This window comes from Chlorocebus sabaeus, chromosome 22, assembly GCF_047675955.1.
Source record: "Chlorocebus sabaeus isolate Y175 chromosome 22, mChlSab1.0.hap1, whole genome shotgun sequence".
Lineage (NCBI taxonomy): Eukaryota > Metazoa > Chordata > Mammalia > Primates > Cercopithecidae > Chlorocebus > Chlorocebus sabaeus.
The window spans coordinates 54,097,938-54,116,591 of NC_132925.1; the positions used below are offsets into that span (position 1 = coordinate 54,097,938).

The 18,654-nt window shown below is 50.7% G+C and overlaps 1 protein-coding gene across 13 annotated transcripts in view; it reads left to right on the forward strand.

Moving 5' to 3' along the window:
• Positions 1 to 18,654, forward strand: part of ATP2B2 (ATPase plasma membrane Ca2+ transporting 2) — a 381,947-nt gene that overhangs the window by 274,245 nt on the left and 89,048 nt on the right. The gene's annotated exons all lie outside the window — the stretch shown is intronic.

Below are 18,654 nucleotides of genomic sequence, written 5' to 3' on the forward strand. Positions count from 1 at the left end.
GATCTGTAGCCTGCAGTCATTCATTCAGTACCTATTTATTGAACACCTACTATGTGCTGAGCTCTGTTTTTGGTAACAGGGCAGTTTCTACCAACCTCCTCACAGAGTTCATGGTCTGGCAAAGTAGGGCACAACCTGGTCTCAGAGCTGTCTGTGGTCTCACCAGTGGGCAGGCCGTGCAACTCTCCTCCTCCACAGACTGTTTAACAACTGGAAGAGAGAGACAGAGAGAGAGAGAGAGAGAGCGCGCGAGAGAGAGACAGAGAAAGAGAGAGAGAGCGCGCGCGAGAGAGAGAGTTAGTTCTGAGTCTCCTTCTAATTATCATGCCAGTCTTCGAGCATTCCTGCTTTCAACCTGGCAAGACCCTGGCTGGTCAGCAGAGGAACTGTCCCTCCCTCCCAAAGGAGGGTAGTCTCACTTTCCAGCAGGAACGTCACTGCAGATTGACCAGGGACCTGTGAGCCCTCAGACATCACAGGAACTAGATTCCTAAAACCAGACACACGCATCTTCTCTAGTGTTTAGAGTTAGCAAAACGTCAGAAAAAGTTTGCCAAAAGAAGCACTGTCTCCCTAAACAATGCACTTCTCAACAATACTTACAGAGAGAATGGGACCAGTTTCTAGATAGAGTTGTCGATGGATTTTTGCAGTCATTTTGGTGATGACTGCCTGCTGCACTTGGATTCATTGATTATGTCTTTCCTCTGTCACTGTGGCGCTCATGTTAGCATGGGCCCTGTTCAGTCCAGCATCTTTATTGAACCTGGTGCTGTGCTCACCACCATCCAGGTCCTGTGAGGAAAAGGAGTAACTGGCCTCTGGCTGGACGGGGACCTCAGTGCCTGGCACATGAAGTGAACGAGATTCTAGCCATTCTGTGTTGTACGGGCAGCAACAGAGGTAGCCTTTGCCAAATTATTGGAGACAGGTGAAACATTTAAATTACAAAAGAAAATCCAATAGTGTGCAGTTAGGCTTCAGCATGAATGATTCATGTTGCAAATGTTTAACAATTCCCAAGAGAGACACCCTCACACACCAGCGTCATGAGGCAACAAGACCATGGGGGTCTTGTGTAAAGACCTGGGTTCTAGCCCTGGCTGTGCCACTAACAGCTGTGTGAACTTAGACAAGTTACTTCACCACTTATCCACCCTTTAGGGTCTGCCGGTTCTACAAATTCTATAGCCCCTGAGGCCCAGAGAAAGTGAGTGACTTGCCTTGGGTCACACAGCTGGAAAATGGGACAACTAGAGCCACAGTTAGTCATTAGATGCTGTGACCACACAGTTCAAAGTCCAGAGGGTCAAAATTAAGTGATATTTTATTTGTACATATCCCACTTGCTCCTTACACATTTTGAAGCAGCATGTGGTAACAGCGTTACACATAAGGCCTCTGAGTGGGTGCAGAGCACCAAGGAGGGTGGGGTGCTGACATCTCTACTGTGCTCATGGAATGCTGGTACAGGGAGGTGCACAGTCACCCCTGAATGAACAGATGGATGGATGAATGAATGAATGAATGAGCCCAGACACTGTAGTCATTCAGAACAGACTCAAGCCAGCTTCTCTGCCAGAAGGGCAGCCAGGCAGGTGAACAGCAAGGCCAAGCGAGAGAGAAGAGAGCAGGCCTCTCCATAAAGTGACTTTGTCCGTGGGGTGGGGCACCCTCAGTGAGCCCTCTCTCTGAACCCTCCGAAGCAGCCCAGGTACATTCCCTCCCTCTGGTTGGCCAGCACCCTCCACTAGGCGCCAGGGCCACAGCACTGACCCAGCAGCCTTAGAAGGCCCCTCATAAAATGTGAATGGCTTCATGAATGAATGATATGGCTACAAGAGATGTGTGCCAGAGGATCTCAGAATTTTCTAGCAAGAAGAACCCTTAGAGGGCCAATCCAAGCCCCTCAGTCCAGAGGACACAGAGGCCCTATGAGAAAAGATCAACCCAGGAAGCCAGACCCCAGGGCTTCCTCACACCCTGCATGAGCCTCCTTTACCAACCTTGGCACCTGTCTTCATTTGGGCTCCCCCAAAAGCAGAGCCTGGGCCAATGATGGGGTGCAGGTGGAATATTTGGGAGTGATCTCAGGAGTGAGACAGGAGGGAACTTTAAACAGGGAGGAGAGAACTGGGTGTCCAAACAGGACACCCTCTTGAGCCAGTTACTGCTGCAGGCAACTGGGTTAGGCCCGTCAAAGACCGTTGGAGGAAGCAAGCAGGATGTCCCTCAGAATTGTCCCTCTGAGGATACAAGGCTGCAGTGTTTATCCTGACTCCCATCTCCCATTGGGTAGGGTGGGGGTAACTCCCAGCACTTCTGGGCTCCCTGCTTGGGGAGACCCAGTAGCCTCCAAGCTTCAGAGAAAGCCCTGAAACAGAAGACAGATTCAGTGAGTGCATGGGGGTGACGTATGGGCAGCACACCCGGGAGCTGCCCATCGCAGCTGCAACTCAGAATCAGGGAAGACCAAAGGGCTGTGGAGCTGGGTACATAAAGCCAATATCATGGCTCTTTAGGAGATAATAACAGCACCAATAATGGCTTCCATTCCTTGAGGTATTTCCCTGCATGCTTAGCACATTATGTGCATACATCATTTGATCCTCAGACTCATCTTAGGAGGTGGATACCATTTATCCCATTTTACAGGTAAGGAAACAGGCCCAAAGCTGTTTATGTAACTTGTTGAAGGTCATACAACTGGAAAGTGACAGAGCCAGGATTCAAATTCAGGTCTCTCCGACTCCACAGACCCCCTTAATCCCATAGCCACACTGCCTCCCAGGAGATCAGAGGTTTCCAAGTGGCCCTGATGCCAGGATCATGGCAGAGTTAGGTACTCTGAAACATTGCTCTTCAAAGGAGGCAGTGTGCTGCCATGTACAGTCTAGGGTATGGACACAGGCACCCTTGATATGCCTTGAGGAGAGGCACTTTCCCCTCTCTGTGCCTCAGTTTCCTCAACCACAAGGTGGGGCTCCTCGTAATCCTATTCAAGCCTCCTTCTTGAGGACTCACCCAGTTGGAAGAGCTAGCACAGGTTCCATACAGCCCCAGGTTCACAGTCAGGGGTGCAGAGAGGGGGTAATGATGCAGCGGTTAACATTTGAGTGCTAGATTCAGAGAGATTCCATTGAAATCCACAGGATAGATTTCCTTACCTCTCCATACCTCAGTTTCCCCAACTGTAAAATGGAGAGGGGGGAGCAAAATAAGGTCACAAGGAAACCATGAGAAGAAAATTATATAATGTCCATGCAGAATGCCATGATCCATGGCACTGTGATGTCATTAATGTTTTGAAGTTTAGATGTGCAGCCTTGGGTCGGTTCCCTAACTTCCCTAAACCACAGTTTCCTCATCTGCAATTTGACCCTCTTAATGCAGGCCCTGCAGTCTTGAGGCTCAGACACAATCACAGATGTGAATGCGGTTTCTAAATCAACTTTAACAAGGGACCTTCTCTCATGGGGTCTCCATGGGTTTTCTGATTTGCTTCATCACCATCTCATCACCATCTTCCCCCTACCCCCACCGCACCCTCCTATCCTCTGCAAAATTCTTTCTCCCTGAGAAAGAATCTATTTCTAGGAAACGCCTCCTGATCCTCAAATAAGTTCTCTTTTTTAAGAGCAGGGAGGAGCCACTGTCACAGAAATGAAGGCTTCTACTTTCCTGGCATTTATTTCTGATACTGGATTTCACCAACAGCTTTTTCGCCCAGTAGTAACTTCAGGCACCTAAATGGAAAGTTCGAGTGACATCCCAGGCTGAGGCCAAGGCCGGAGATGTGCCTTTCCCCAAGTCCTTTTATAGCCTTCATGGCGTTGGGGTTCTGGCTGGAGGCTCCTCCATCCCTCCTGCCAACAGCAAAGACATGGGAGGCCACTGAGGCGCTTGCTGTGTGGTCTCGGGCACAGAGGGGAGTGACTCCAGGAGACCCTGAGTATCTCTCCAGCCCCCCAGTCCTCAGCCTGAAAATGCCTGTCTTAGAGCAGACATTGCTTTGGAGTTAAGCACTGGCCACTCCTCACCTGCCTTTTTCCTGTGCAGGTGTGTCTAGGAGAGGCCACATGTTTATTGAGTGTTCTCATGGAGCTTAGAGTCAGCAAGGGAATCAGGCATTAAGAAAAAACAACTTCATTAATAATTATTAAAATAGTGATTAAAATGAAAGGGATTTTCAGGGAGCTATGAGAGCATTCCGAAGGGGGTCTAGGAATCTAGGAGGGGGGTTCAACCGAAAGAAGTGCTGAATTAGGTACAGAGGCGGGGGGAAAGCATTCCAAGCAGAGGGAACAGCACAGCAAAGGCCCTAAGGCAGGAAAGCACTTGTGTTGAAGCCTCAGAAAAGAGGCTGGTGTCGCTGGAGCGCAGTGAGGGGAAGCGGGCAATGAGACTGTGGAGGAGAGCAGGGCCCTCTGTGCAGGGCCATCCGAATCTTCTCATGGATTTTCTCTGCCTGCAATGGGAGCCACTGGAGCATTCTGAGCGGGGCTTGACATGAGCACACTGCACTTCACACATTTGAAATGGCCGCCGGGCTGCAGGGTAGAGTGTGAATTGTGGGTGGTGGGAACAGGGAGACAGGCAAGGTGGCTGCTGAGGCCATCCAGGTGAGCAAGGATGGTGGCCTGGACCAGTGTGCACATGGCAGACGGGTGGGGTCGTATCCGAGAGGTTTTTCTTGAGTTTTGCTGGGTGGTGTAACAGGGTCAGGAGGCAGGAGTGGACTCTAATGGAAGACAGGGACAGGACATGGAGGAAAAGAAGATGATGGGGGTACACACTGAATAATTTATTTTTTTTATATATAGATATATATAAATTAGCTGGGCGTGGTTGTGCACACCTATAGTCCCAGCTACTCAGGAGGCTGAGGAAGAAGAATCACTTGAACCCAGGAGGTGGAGGTTGCATATATTTATATCATATGATATATATTCATATATGATATAAATATATGATATATATTTATATATTATATATCACATAATATAAGTATATAAAATATATATTTAATAAATATATAATATATATCATATATATGATATATAGTTATATATTATATATCATAATATAAATATATAAAATATATATAATATATTATTATATATAATATTATATTATATTATATTTTATATATAATATAATATAAATATATATATGTATTTTAGTAGAGACAGAGTTTCATCATGTTGTCTAGGCTGGTCTCAAACTGACCTCAGATGATCCACCCACCTCAGCCTCCCAAAGTGCTGGGATTACAAGTGTGAGCCACCGTGCCCGGCCAAAATTAAAATATTTCAGTCAAAGTTAGAGTCCCCTAGACCACTGCAACTAATCATAGTGCCCTTTCCCTTCCCCAGAGATACCACCTTCATGAGTTTGAGCTGATCCTTACAGACCTCTTGCTACACGTTTACATATATATACTCATGAAAAATAGACTATTGTTTTCTAGAGTTTTCTGTTTTACATAAGTGGAATAAAACTATACACATTGTTCTGCAACTTGCTTTCTTCACTCAGCAGTTTATCTTGGAGAGCCTTCTATGTTAGTACATATAAATGGATCTCATTTTTTAAATCTGTTGTGTAGTATTCTTTGGACTAGATGTACCACCGTTTATTTAGCCCACTCGCTTTCCAAAGACAGAAGTGCATTTTTCTATAAATGATGTAGCTTTTGAAGGACTTGTGGATTTTTTGCTTTTGAAATATAAGATTTTTATTTATGCTAATGGAGGAACCCACACCACAGTGACAACACAAATATTTAGCAACACCCAGCCTGGTGACTAAGTTTTCCCAATTTCCTTCAGGTGCTTGGCATCCCTAGGAACTAGCTCTTGTCTATTGCCAAGTCTCTGTTTATAGCAAAAGGCTGTCTCAAGAGTAACAAGGAAAATGGCAGAGTTGTCAGCTTTGATTTCAGTGCTGCATCCTGAAGCAGGAAACATGATAGGGTGTGAAGACAGTACAGTTCGGAGCCTCAGGGACCTGAGTTCAAATCCTAGCTTTAGCCACATGACCCTGAGCAAGCCTCTTTATCTCTCTGTGCCTCAGTCCGTCTGCCCATAAAAGGAAGTTTAAAATCCGTATCTTACAGAATGGCCAGGAGAATGGAAATGCAAGCCCCATGTATAAAGTGGTCACATAGGAGCACATGTGCTCATTTTGTGCCCGCATGTCTGCAGCCCCAGCCGAGTGGGGCCCATGAGAGGGGCGCTGGTCCTGCATCATTGAAGGGGCCACTTGAGATCACAGAACAATGAGAAGACACCAGCATGCCACCACTGCTGTTGATGCACTGCGGGGGTAGCATTTGAGCTCAAAGGGATTGGGAGAGGGATGTTCCACCCAGGCTGTGGGTGCCAGCTGTGTGCCCACCACCACTGCCCTTTGCACTTGCTTTCATCTACCTCAGCAGGCGAAGCTAGCTTGTCCCTCTCCCCCAGTTTGTGGATAAAGAAACTGAGGCTCAGGGAAGGGGCACCACTTGCAGAAGCTCTCACTAAGTGTCAGGGTGGAGAGTGGAACTCTGCATCCTCTGTCTCTGAAAGGTGTCCTGGGAGGCTGCCTGCAGCAGCTCTGCAGAGCGTCCCCACCTGGAGGGACAGGGAACTGCTTCTTGTCGGCCCTCAACAATGGAAGCCCCTTCCCAGAAGGAGGAAGAGGGGGCTTTTCTGGCCTCCATTTTCCCAAAGGGCTGAGACAAAGTCCTCTCAGAGGTCACCTCGGGGCATGCTGAACCAAATCTCTTCAGCGAGGCTGACAGGGAATATGAAATGGCCATCATTTGTGTGTGTGGTAAGGCTTGGTTCAAGCAAGCCGAGCCGTCGTTCCCTTCCCTCGTCTCTGTGGGGTGCTGAGAGTGCCTGGGCCAGGAGTCAGGGGTCCAGCCCCAGGGAGCTGAAACTCCCTGGACTTGGGTCAAGTCACTTCCGCGTCTCTGGGCCTCCATTTTCCCAACTGTCGAATGGGAGGGTGAGAGCAGCTGGCCATGGGATGTGGAGGAGAGGGGACAGGGAGCCTTAGGGATGGATGGCCAGATTAACAAAGAAAAATACAGGGCATCCAGGGACATTGGAATTGCAAATTAATAATAAGTTGCTAAATTTTTTTATTAGTGGTAAATGATTTGCTGTTTATCTAAAATTCAGGTTTCTCTGGGTAACCTGTATTTTATCCAGTAAACCCTTCTCAGGGGCCCCAGCTTCACTAGATCCCCCCATTCTTTGGTACAGATCATTGATGTTTTCACAGCTTCTAGATGAGTCCTGACCACCCCTTTCCACCCAGATCCCCAGCCCCCACACCCACTTCCCTGCCCATGTGGGAGGTCTGGAGCCCTGAGCGGAGAAGTTTAGTAAAGAATTCCCACAGTGGAGAGAGGAGTGGGAACTTAGCCTGACTTGGAGAAAAGGCAGGTGGTGGGTTTAAATCAGTGGAAACTTGTGTCCACACATGTATCAGATTACAGGAACACAGCCTCTGTGTGCCCGTTGTGTGCCATGTCCATGTGGGTGCACATAAGTGAATGGACATTACATCCACATGCTTGGAGAGAAACCATCCTGCGCTGCACTGTGCACATTCACATCCACAATCTAATGCCACATCCACAATTGTGTGCCACATCTGTGTGTGCATGTGCGTGTCTAGATGTCAGCTCTGTGTATGAGCACATAACCATAAATGAGCTAGGTGGCAAATGCTATCGGGGAGAATCAGGTAAACGCTGCCCCTCTCCACATGACAGAGACTTTGGATTCATAGGAAACTCCACCTAGGACCACTAGGTATCAGAGAGACGTCCCCTACCCTGCACCTTGCCCATCAGGAACCATCAACACCGTGACATCATCATAAACTCTAAGCACTGCGTACATGCCTGCAATGCAAACTAGGCGATAGCCAGACCATCAGACCGGTTCTGAACTTACCTTGACAGCCCATACAGACCGATATCGCAGCAGATGCCCGTGACACAAGTTGTTTTCCCACAGAGGCATTGTCTCTCTGCCCCAAGTCTGTTAAGTGGCTCTTACAGGGGGCACGTGGCCACCCATGTGTGCAGGAGCATCTGGGCAACCTCAGCACTTACATCCCCATCACTGGTCCCCAGAGAGCAGGAGGGGAGGGAGGTTTCCTGAGGACCTGCTGTGTGCTGGTGCAAGCAGCCTCCCTTTAGGGAATGGTGGAATCAGAAACCAGAAGGCAGTAGTGGCAAAGGGTGGGTCTCAGTTGGTGTTTGACCCCCAGGGCCAAAACCCAGCACAGGAGAGATGTGCAGTAAATGTGTGTTAGTGAATAAATGAGCCAGGGGACAAATGCTGTCAGGGGAGGATGAGGACAGATTGTTCTTGCTGAATAAATCAAGGAAGGCTTTCAGAAAGTGGTAGTAAATGTTCATCTGGGTCTCTCAAGACTAACTAAATAAATCGACAGAGGGGTGGGCATCCTGGGTTCAAACCCGGATGTGCCAAGACAGAGGCAAATACCTGGCACATGCAGACCTGTGGCTTGGCAGGAGAGTGGGATTAACGTGGCATGGCTAGAAGTGAGGCAGGAGGAGTCCTTTGGGACAACCTCACAGAGAGGCCACTGTGAGCCCAGGAACTGGATGGTTGTGAGGACATGGGGAGCCATGGGAGGTTGTGGAGCAGGGCAGGGATGCTGTGACAGCCGAACTTGAAGGCCGGCTCCTGGCCCCACACTGCCTCATCTCCTCTTCCAGTCTCCTTTTTCTCACCACTCAGTTTCTAGTTTCTCCTTCTCCAGCCTTCTGCAGCCACCAGCAGGAGACAAAGGGTCAGAGTGCTCTGTGCACCTGGGGACTCAAGTCTGGGTCTGTCAGCTTTTCAGCCCACAGCACTCATGACCTTCTCTGCTGCAGGAAGACAGGTTGTGAGCTTGACTGTTGGCAGCTTTCAGGGAAGGAGATGGGCCCTGTGGGAGCTGGCAGCCCCTACAGAAGAAAAGGAACAGTCGACCCAGGCTGGGTGCAGGCTCTGTCACCCACCTCACTGTGTGACCTGAACAGGCCTCAGCAGTAAGCCCCACGTCTCAGGGTTGTTGGCGAGGCTCAAAGGTGATGCTGTGCCGAAAGCATCTGGCAAGTATTAGGCTTCCTCCTCTCCCTCCTCCCCGAGGCCGGTGGTTCTTCAACCGAGGCTGTATCCCTATTGCCAAGGACAATGCAGCTGGCCCTGCCCCATCCAAGAGTGTGTGAGTCAGTAGGTCTGGGTGGGCCCTGAGAATGTGCGTTTCTAACAAGTCCCCAGGTGATGCTGAAGCCGCTGCTCCAGGGACCACTAAGTTTTCATTCCCTGCTGCACACTGCAATCCCTGGAGAGCTCTTCTAACTCCCAATGTCCAGGCCATGCCCTAGTCCAATTCAATTAGAATCTCTAGTTTGGGGCTCAGGCATTAATATTTTTTAAAGCTCCCTGGTGGCTCCAGTGTACAACCAAGTTAGGAACTAGTGCCTTGGAGAAAGCTCAGTAATAGCAACAATAGCGGCTAATATTAGTCAAGGCCTTCCCATGTGCCAGGTGCCCAGATGCGACCTTGTTTAACTCTATATGGCAGGCACTATCATTATTCCCATGCTGCACATGAAAACACCAAGGCCCAGGCTGGGCATGGTGGCTCACGCCTGTAATCCCAGCACTTTGGGAGGCCAAGGTAGGTAAATCACCTTAGGTCAGGAGTTCTAGACCAGCATGGCCAACATGGTGAAACCCCATCTCAACTGAAAATACAAAAATTAGCCGGGCATGGTGGCAGGCACCTGTAATCCTAGCTACTCGGGGGGCCAAGGCAGGAGAATCGCTTGAAGCCAGGAGGCGGAGGTTGCAGTGAGCCAAGATCGTGCCATTGCACTCCAGCCTGGGAGATAAGAGCAAGACTTCGTCTCAAAAAAAAAAAAAAATGAAACCAAGGCCCAGAGAGGGGAAGTCACCCGCCCAAGGTCACAGAGCTGGAAGGAGTCTCGAGCAAGGTCCAGACCTAGATCCGCTGTCCCATTTCATTGCTTTGTCTTGAAGTGGTGTGGCTTCCCACAGTCCCAGCAATGATGCCTCTGCAAGCTACCCATTCTGTCTGGCCTCTGACGGGATATGAAGCACGTGGTGCCCTCCTCCACTCAGCCCGTGCCACACACCTTTGTGTGCTCGCGTCTGCACACTCACTCAGCCACATCCTCGAGCATGCATGCATGCGCTGACAGCCTCTCATGGGCAGTAAGGCCCACGCCTGCCTTCTGGGTGCCTCGCAGGCTACATTTTAAATACATGAAGCAGGGCCACGAAGCCACCCTTGTGGTTTTTCCTGAGAAAGCACTCACCATTCATTTTATCTGAAATTTCCTGAGCACCCCATTGTCGCAGGAATCAAGCTGGAGTGAATCAGCATTCATGTTGGCTTCCACAGATAGGGTCACTGTGGGACATGTGGAGACACAGCCTACCCCCAACTAGATCAGGCTGCAGCAGGGCAGGGTGACCACTGAGTTCTGTGGCAAGAGGCCTGGCTTGGTTGCCTTCCCAGCAGAAGAATCCTGTGCCTCAGTGTGTGCATCTGCATAATGGGTGCTCAACATAGAACAACTTTACCATCTACAGAGTACTGTCAGAGCCTTGGTTCTATGTGATCCTCAAGTCAGACAGCCCAAGGCCCCTCAGAGAAGCTGAGTGATCCACTCAAGGTCACATAGGAAGGAAAGGTAGATTCCAACCAGGTCTCCAGATCTGGGTAGGGGTGTGTTGTGGCTGTGATGGTGTTCTCTGACACAAGCTAAGACAGTGGCAACACAGACAGAAATTCCTGGGATGCATATTCCAGGCCCAGAGTAACAGTAGTGGTGGTACAGTGGTGGCAGTGACAGCTGCATCTATCCTTTATGAAGGCCAGTGTGTGCCAAGCACTATTTCCACACATCATATTCCCCATCCTCTGTCAACTCCAGACTGCAGGAGATGCCAGAGACAGGGATTTTCTTCCCAGAGGCATTGTCTGTCTGTCCCAAGTCCATTAAGTGGCTCTGAAGGGGGACATGTGGCCACTCATGAGGGCAGGGGCTTCTGGACAACCTCACACACACATCCCCGTCTCTGATCCTCAGAGAGGCAGGAGGGGAGGGAGGTTTCCTGAGGGCCTACTGTGTGCTGGTGCGCATTTATTCCCATTTCACAGAGGTGAAGACTGTGGCTCTGAGAGGGGAAATGATTTGCCCAAGGCACCAGCCCTGAACCAAAGAGCTGCTGGGATTTGAACCTAGGGCTGAGGTTACCCATTGGCCTGCTGCTGCCATGCACCATGCAGCTCATCCCAGCTGATGGCCCCTGGCCCTACAGACAATGGGCCCAGCTCCCAGCCCCCCACTCCTGGAAACAGTCCTACCCTTGACTTAATTCCACCCCCTCACTGCTACCCCGGTGGCCTGGGTGCCTCTGGGGGAGCAATTTGTTTTCGCACTAGCTCTGAGCAGCAGATGGAGAGTTTGGGGAACGTGATTACTGTTGGGTTTTTTTCTTGAAATCATTTGCTCGGGCTGCAGGCAGGTCCACTCAGCCAGACAGTGCCCCTGAATATCAGCCAGCCTCAGTGGGCAGTTAGTGTATTCCTGCTCTCGCCAGGGGCGGAAACAATCTCTGGGGTCCCTTTTCTGGAAATAAAGATGTGCACCCTTGTGGGGCCTCAGAGGAGGCCTCTCCCTCAGGGGAGAAGAGGTCAGTGGTTACCTAGATGGCCTGGAAAACTCACTTGAATCCCTCTCAATTGGCCTCTACTTTTGATAGAGCCCAGCCTCTTGGTGTGAGGTGCCTCACACGTGGGAAGAGTGAAACCCTGCCCTGCTCTCAAGTACAGCACTAGAGCAGAAAGTAAGCTGTATGTTAAATGTCTCCATTCCTTCATCTCGCCCCTTCATTCTGACCCCTAACCCAGCCCCTGCTCCTTTACCTACCTCAATAGCCCTTTCTTTATTCTGATTAATTAACCACATCCTACCTTCTAAGTGGCTTATAAAAGTTTGTCTCATACAAACTGATTTTAAATGACCTAAGTTAGGTCACTTAAAACAGACAAAGAGAGAAGAGAAGAAATAGGATGCAGATTCAACAGCTTGATACATGCTGCTGAGTCCTCTGGTGCAGCTCCCAGAGGTGAACTGCATATTCAGTGCTGAGCTACCAAGCAGGCAAGGGGAAGATGGCAAAAAGATGAGTTACAAAAGCCAAAGTCTCTGTTAGAGAACACTCTCACCCTCACCCCAAAGGCCTGTGTAAGCCTGACCCCATGTGGCATGCTATAAATTCAGTTTCTATCCCAGCCTTTCCTGGCCATGGGGACAAAGGGTACAATAGATGTGTCCTCTTCCTTGGGGACCATCTGACCCCTCTTCTGAGGAGCAAACTAGGAATGCTTCAGTCACTCTGGCCTTTCCCAAGACCTTTGGAGTTTCTTTTGCCTTCTCAGAGCCCCTCTCCTGACCCACACCCTTTCACCTGATCAACCCTCACTCCTTCTTCCAAGCTCACCCAATTACAACTACACTTCTGCCAGGAAATCCTTCCTGACACTCCTGTCTTCCTTACGATAGTGTCTCCAGCATGTAGAACAAAGTCTGGTTTATAGTAGGTGCTCAATCAAAATTTGGTGGTTGATTGAATGAGTAAATGAATGACTGGATGTGCACCATTTTGTGTGATCCTATGTACCTTTTCTACCTTCAGAGGGCCTGAGAAGGGTAGGGGAACTCAGGCCTCCTTAAGACAGGAGGATATTGAGTCTTGAGTGGGGACTGGCATCTGGTGCAGGACACCCTTAGTGGGCCGTCCAGCTTCTATGTAAACATGCTCCCTCCCTCCTTCCTAGAATAATCCATCCATCCTCAGCTCACCCATTAGAAAGTCCTTCCCTTTCATAATGAGGAGCGCCTCTACCGGGCTGCTGCACCATCTGGAATGTGAGGAGCGCCTCTGCCCGCCCCACCGCGGCAACTGTCTGGGAAGTGAGGAGCCCCTCTGCCCGGTCGCCCCGTCTGGGAAGTGAGGAGCGCCTCTGCCCGGCCGCCCCGTCTGGGAAGTGAGGAGCCCCTCTGCCCGGTCGCCCCGTCTGGGAAGTGAGGAGCGCCTCTGCCCGGCCGCCCAGTCTGGGAAGTGAGAAGCTCCTCTGCCCGGCTGCCGCACTCTCTGGGAAGTGAGGAGCGCCTCTGCCCGGCTGCCGCACTCTCTGGGAAGTGAGGAGCGCCTCTGCCTGGCAGCCGCCCCATCTGGAAAGTGAGAAGCGCCTCTGCCCGGCTGCCACCCCATCTGGGAATTGAGGAGAGAGACACTTTCCCCTCCTCCCTCCCCCCGCTCCCATCTGGGAAGTGAGGAACGCCTCTGCCCCTGTCTGGGAATTGAGGAGCGCTGCTTTCCGCTCCCCCACTCCCCCGCCACCTCCAACTGTCTGGGAAGTGAGGAGCGCCTCTACCGGGTCGCTGTGCAGCCCAAGTGTGAAGTGACAGCCTTTTGTGTGATCTTTCTGCCCTCCCCAAGTTTGCATTTTCGACATTAAAGTTTACTTTTTAATTTAAAAAAGATAAAAGAAAAAGAAAGTCCTTCCCTCTCATAAAGCCAGAGGCCCCTCCTGTATCTTTTCCTCCAGGTGCCCAGCTCTGTGCTCTGGGGCCAAAGCACAGGCTCCCTTTGCCCCCAAGAGAACCACTGTCCCTCGAGCTTTGCCTAACAGAGCTGAGGTGGGGCTGGAGTTTGTCACTCGGCTCTCAAACATGAGTTCCAACTCCCATAGGTCTGGGCACATGCCCTTGGTGAGCCAGATGTCGGGATTTCTATATGGAACTGACTTTTTAATGTTTGCAATAAATTTCCATTTTAAAAACAAACACCAGGCAGACCAAATGAAACCTCTCTAATGGCCTGAGACTGCAGTTTGCGGGAGCCAAAATTGGCTAAGAAGAGACAGGAAGGTACCCCAAGCAAAGGAATGGGAATGGCCAGGGCAGAGGTTTAGAGGCTGGGGAAGAGCCCAGGACAGTGTCCAGGACAGCTGAATACAGATACACTCTTTGAGGCCAAGGCTCCTCAAATACCCAGTGACAGCAAGCAGCCATGACAGCAGGAAGTTCCTATACAGCCAGCCAGTCCCTCACTTTGCGCCATGGCTGTCTTCTTTTACATACGTAGTAGGACACAGATTCTGCCCCCAGTTGAAAAATCTGGATGAGTGTTGGAGTGTTTTTTTTACTTTCACAGTAAAAGCACATGCCTTTACAGTTTAGAGAGCTTCACACACATTCCTCTGTGCATGGGTTTCCCCAACCTAGGGGTTATTTTGTTCCCATTTTATTGATGAGAAAACTGAGTCTCCAAGGGATGAAACTGGCCCAAGCTCACTCACAAGTCAGTGGTAGAACCAAGACCAAAACCTGGCTCCTCACCTAGTGCTCTGACTTCTGCTTATAACTATACAGAAAGAAAATTCACATTTGAAAGTCCACAACCCCACATAGCATCTGGACATTTGTGTTTCTCAATTTTCAGGGCCTCGCTGCTTTTGTCCAGTGATCTTTGACACCCTGCATTAATTTTTAATATGCAAAATGGTGAGATGCTCTTTGATCTAAATTGAATCTCAAACGCCATTCATCTCTCACACCAGCCTCTGTTGTTTCTGCTCCCAAAAATATGTGTGTTAATATTCAGCAGAAAGGAAAAGAGACCACAAGATTCAGCTCCTGGGAAGGGCATGACAGGTAGGCTGGACCAGGCAAGCTGTCCCACCTGCAGGTCCTCAAAACCGCTATCTTTGGATACCAAATACCAGAGCCACCAGCCCTAGCCTTCATCCAGACCAATCCTTCATGTCACATGTGGGGAAACTGAGGCCCAGAGAAGGGAAATGGCTTGTCTGCAGTCACAAGGCCCTTTTGCTGTGCCTCTCCTCACCTTGACTGACCCCTTCCTATCTTGTCAAAATCCTGCCAGTTCAAAGTCTTCCTCTCCAGAAGGTCTTGCTTAATCTCCCACCTGGCCTAAAACCTGGACGGTAATAATGACACAGTGCGCCTACCTGGTTTCAGGCACAGCACTAGGCTCCTTACGTGAGACATCTTGCTGAAGCCTCACCCCAACCCTGTAAAATAGGCACTGCTGTCGCCTGCATTTTACAAAAGCAGAAACCAAGGCAGTGAGAGATGAAGCACTTACCCAAGGTCACTCAGAGCTGGGATTTGAAATCAGGCCATCCGAGTTCAAATCCCACCTGTGTTCTTGGGGCTTGGTTTCCTCAGCTCCGGCTTGGCTGTTCTTCCGCTGAGAAGAGGGGAGTGAGCAAGACATTGTGGCCACCTCCACCTTCTCAGAGGCCCCATGTGAGCCTCAGTGCCCAGGGTTCCCATGTTGGACTTTGATTCTGGGATGCTTGTTGTGGAAACTGCCATGGGAACAGCCCTAGCAGAACATACAAATGTTCTTATGCCCTGAGTTGTTATTTCTGAAAAACAGAGGGCCTCTCAGAAGTCTGTGGGGAATGGGCAAGGGCAGGGGCTAGGGAAGGAGCTGCCTGGAAGATGGAGGGAGGGACAGAGAAGCTACCTTGCACTGACCCCTCACCCTTCCAGCCACATCGCCCTGTCCCAACCCATAGCCTTGGGGGTCTCAAACTAGCAACTTAGGAGCTGAATCCAGCCCACATATGTGTTGTACTTGGACCTGGCATGTTTTTAATGGGGAGATTTTACATCAAATTCCAAATGTCCAGCTTCTCTTAGAAGATTGGAAGATCTGCCACACTGGGCCCATATTCCCACACAGGAGCTGAAAAGCAATGGAAGGGCCAAGGTTCTTCACTTTGCTCCAGTTTCTACCACTCCCTAGTGTCTCCCACTCACCTACTTCACTCATTCACAAAACCCACCCAACCCCCACACCTGTTCAAATTTGCAACCCCTACTCTGTCTGCTGTCCCAGGACTCAGGACCTCAATGCCTGGCCTGTGGATTCCCAGCATGACAGAGCCCCAGCATGATATGGCCAGACTTCCAAAATGGAATACCCACGTTATCAGCTGTTTACACTGTGTGTACTCCAGAACGTCTGAACCATGGAACTCAGAAGGTTCAGAGACTCCCCTCTTGGAATCAATCAGGCAGGGCCCAGAAGGTTGGCCAGCCTCACTTACTTTTTTTTGGCGCAGACCTTAATTTGCACCAAATCTTATGAGGAGCTCCAAAATGTGAAAACAGAACCTAGGAAAACCATTTCAGGGCCTATAGATCTCAGAACCCCTGGGATTCTCAGGACCTACCCATCTTATTGAACACTCCCATTGTTGAAATGGGGAAACTGCAGCTCAGAGAAGGGAATTGACTGGCCAAAGCCACAGCAAATTGCCATAACAGGCCAGTATTGGCTGGTCATAGCCCCTCCCTCAGAGGCCCACTGCCCTCTTGAACCCTCCCTTCTCCCTAGACAAAACCCAGCCCAAGGAAAAAGCCTGAAACTCATTCACACCATGGCATCCAGAACTGATGATGGCTTCCCCTCCCAGAAAATCTAAAGGAATTGGAGCTTTTAATGAAAGGAATAAAGGTCAAGTAGAGGAATTCCAGTTGTTGGCTGTGGGTAGAATTGGACAAAAGGAGGAAGACAGGGAAGCTTCCTGCAGTTTCTGGAATCAGTATGTGGATCTCCCAGATGGCCAGCCCAGTAGGGAACAGTGGAGGCAGCGTTCCCACGTGCTTAGATCAAGGCTACCCTCGGCTCTCAGAGCCCAGGAGCTGCCCCACAGCAGCAGCTTGGTCTTAGGGCAGTTTGTCTCCCCATCTATGAAATGAGCCTAACCTGGCTCTGGGTTCCTTCATTCTCACTACATGCAGAACATGGGATCCCAAGAGCTTGCCTGCACCAATAGGCAGGCTAGTGTGAGGTCTCCTAGGGAGGGAGCCATCCCTGGGCTCCCCCTGTAGATGTGTTTCAGCCAGCCTGGGCCTTGGAGGCTCCTGATGGAGATCTCGTGGTCAGCATCTGAGGAGACTCCACATCTAGAACCCCAGACAGACTCCCAAACCACAGGCTGCTGGACTCCTGGAACCACTGAGCTCTTATGTCCGTGGGCAACCAGGTCTGTTCCATGCATATCACACTCCCTAGAACCTGGCACCAGGCTAGGCCCACAGTGGGGGCTCCAGGAATGCAAACTGAATGAATGAATGAGTGAATGAGGCAACAAACAACAGACTGTTAGAACCCTAAAACCATACATTAGGCCACAAGGTCCCATCAGCCACATGGTCCAGTCCTGCAACCCCAGCGGGCTGGTAGTGCTGTTCGCAGGAGTAGACTGAAGGCCATAGGTCTGATGAGGGGTGTGTGCCCCTCCCTGTCCACCCCCCCATCTGTCCTCACTAACACACAAGAAGAGCTAGGGTTTGCTGGGTCAGTGACAGGACTGTCATTGGCCGCCTGCAGGGGCCCATTTGTGCTGCACTGTTCAGGCCAGGCTTGTAATACTCAGACCTGCATTTAGCGGGTGGGACAATTCTAAGGCTTCAGGTGCCAGGCTCTGAGGTACAGGAATCAGACTGGTCTTTGCCCCCAAGGTCCACGGCCCAAGTAGGACACGGGTCCGGGGAAGTGGTAAGCCTGCTGCGGGGAAGGCTGTGGGAAGTAAAGGCAGAGGGCCACTGTCTGCCTGGAGTGGAGGGGAGGCTGCTCAGCAGGGGCCCTTGAGAGGGGCTCACAGTGCCGAGTGGAGGAAAGGCCGTTCCTGGTTTGCTGAACAGCAGGAGTAAAGGCCTGGGGGTGTGACAGGACACTTGTCATGGAAAAATAAAATGGCACACTTGGGGTGGCATGGGGCAGCTTGAAAGGAAGGCTGAAGCAAGAAGAAGCACCGACCTCTGAGGGGCACAGCAGACAGTGGACAGAGGGAGCCCTCCCCACCAGAGCCACGCAACCCCTAGTCACACTCCTGAATTTCCTCCATGAGAGGTTCACCCTTCCAGACCCCTCTTCCAAGGTACAGATCCACCTGGGGTTCGCCAATTGTGAGTCGTCCATACCCCAATACCAGGGAGTTTAGGAGGTGACGTATAGACAGGAAAACAGTGGCCAGTGCCAGAGCAGGGAAGGGCACAGCACGGGCACAGTGTGGCAGGAGGAAGGCAAAGTGCTGGCCTGGCTCTGCTGGGAGGAAGCCACATGGCAAAAGTCAAGGCTGCGGACACAGGTTGCGGGTCAGACGAGAGGGCCAGAGTGCCAGGCTGGGAAACGTGGGCTTTATTCCAAAGACAATGAGCAGCCTCCCGATTCTTCCAGACTTGCAAGTCTGGAAGAATTATCTGGAAATGCAGATGGTGGGTGGAAGTGGGCCCCTACCACTCTGTCCAGGCCCCACATGATGAGGGGTGCACCTGGCTATACCTCACTCCCTTGTCCAGAAGAGGAGAAACCATGGGCGTCAGCTCCATGTCCACCAGGCATGCTCCGAGCACATTGCAAGGCATCCACGGCGAGGGCCTTCCCTAAGTGGGCACTGTTCTGTCTGGTGGGCTGCTCTGTTCCAGTGTCTGCAACAGTGCCAGACACTTAGTAGGTGCTCAATAAATGCTCATGGACCACATGAATTACCTCA